The 2,015-nt window shown below is 44.0% G+C and overlaps 1 pseudogene; it reads left to right on the plus strand.

Annotated features, from left to right (window-relative positions):
* The first annotated feature begins 313 nt into the window (after window positions 1-313).
* On the plus strand, window positions 314-1,648 carry LOC147419014 (uncharacterized; annotated as a pseudogene).
* Window positions 1,649-2,015: the final 367 nt, after the last annotated feature.

The raw sequence follows: 2,015 nt of genomic DNA on the forward strand, positions 1-2,015 counted from the left end.
ATCATTTTTGTACTCCTTTTTCTTTTTGAGAAAGCTTTTGTAGCTAAGAGAAACTCTAATTAGCGAGCCGAATGATTACGGAGCCATATCTGTGTAAAATCTGAGTTGTAATCTTTGTCCTGAGTTTTGAGCCTTGTAAGTCGGCCACTCGCCAAAAGAACCCTAGGTATAAAGCTCAAATTTTTACTTCGTTAGCATAGTGGGCATTTCGCAATCCCTGGCCTGTCATTACCCCACGTGGCTCTAGCTCTTAAAATCTCTAAAAAAAACTACGTCGTCAAAAGTCCAACGCTAAAAATCTCTATAAAAAAACTCCAGGCCTTCGCAATACTGTGGAAGGTGCCACTGCCAGGAGCATGTCATGCTTGTTTCTCTGGAACGCCAACGCCAGCAACCACCTCAACAGGACAGTCCGCCATCCCCGCCGTCTTCTGCTGAGGTATATTCTAGTGAAGCATTGCAATCTGGATGTATAGGTCATCACCAAGTACCAATCATATGGATGCGCGGTCCAAAACCTTAGTCCGTCGACACATTTACTTCGTTAGCGTAGTGGGCATTTCGCAATCCCTGACCTGTCATTACCCCACGTGGCTCCAGCGCTTAAAATCTCTAAAAAAAACTACACTGTCAAAAGCCCAGCGCTAAAAATCTCTTAAAAAAACTCCAGGCCTTTGCAATACTATGGATGGCGCCACTGCCAGGAGCATGCCATGCTTGTTGCTCTGGAACGCCAACGCTAGCAACCACCTCAGCATGATAGTCCGCCATCCCCGCCGTCTTCTGCTGAGGTATATTCCAGTGAAGCATTGCAATGTGGATGTATAGGTCATCACCAAGTACCAATCATATGGATGCGCGGTCCAAAACCTTAGTCCGTCGACACATGAAGATCACTCTAGTATTATCATGTAGTTCTCTAATGTTTCAAGGTACGACAATGCAGAGAAAATGTGGTCATGTGCCCTCCTTGGAATCACTTGTGCCTACTCTACGGGATTATGCATTCAAAACAATGTCACTGAGAAACATTCAAGTGAATGAGGACTTCTTTATCCATGGGATGTCGTACAGGTAGAGAAAAGCACATTTTCTTATTTTTAAAGTGGACTTGGAAGTTTTCTAGCTTCAGTAAATGTGGGTTCGTCTTTCTCTCATCATATGATGTAGCAAATGATCACACATACTTGTTGTAGTATGTTGCAAGTACACGAGTAAAGGGAAAAGAGTGATGCTTACCAAGGATGACTATCATTGGAAGCAACAAGGGCCACCGGTGGTGAAAAAGAACATTGACTATACCTTAAAGTATTTCACATACAAAAAACGGAAAGGGAAGCAAATTGACATCGCTAAGCATCATGATGGGTGCACATATTTTATGGAAGAATGAACCGTAGACAGTGTCAAAGGTTACGCACTTGTAAAACTTCACAAGAGAACCGTCACCCATGATAAACAAGTCAAAGGAAAACCTGTCCCCACTGATGGCGAAAAATCTGTTGTTGAGGTCACCGATGCGTGTTCGCAAAATACTATGTTATTAAATGGCGATGAGGTGGCTATTGACAACCTCATGTGGAATCTTTCGGCTCTTGAGGAGCTTCGTGTCCTGAGTCTGGACTCTTGGAATGCGTTGATTGCATGATTTGATCCACAAGGGCAAGGCAAGCAAGCTCTATTTTGTTTTCAGCAGATGCGAAGCGAGGGCCTCTCTCCAGATGCAATCACGTACGCATGCATGAAGGCATGTAGATCTACGCAAGAAGCTGATATGGGAAGAAAAAGTGCTTGAGGAGCTTCCTTTCCAGAATGTCGCCTCTTGAAATGCATTGATTACGGGATGTGCACAACAAGAACATGGCCATTGAAAGAAGATGTCATGCTTGGGATTGTCTTGGTCGATATGTATGCCAAATGTGGTGTGCTTGAGAGAGCACAAAAAGTGCTAGAGTAGTTTTCTGTCGGGAAGGTCACCCCTTGGAATGCACTGATTGAGGGATGTGTGCAACAAG

This window comes from Adiantum capillus-veneris, chromosome 29, assembly GCF_014529385.1.
Source record: "Adiantum capillus-veneris isolate H3 chromosome 29, ASM1452938v2, whole genome shotgun sequence".
Lineage (NCBI taxonomy): Eukaryota > Viridiplantae > Streptophyta > Polypodiopsida > Polypodiales > Pteridaceae > Adiantum > Adiantum capillus-veneris.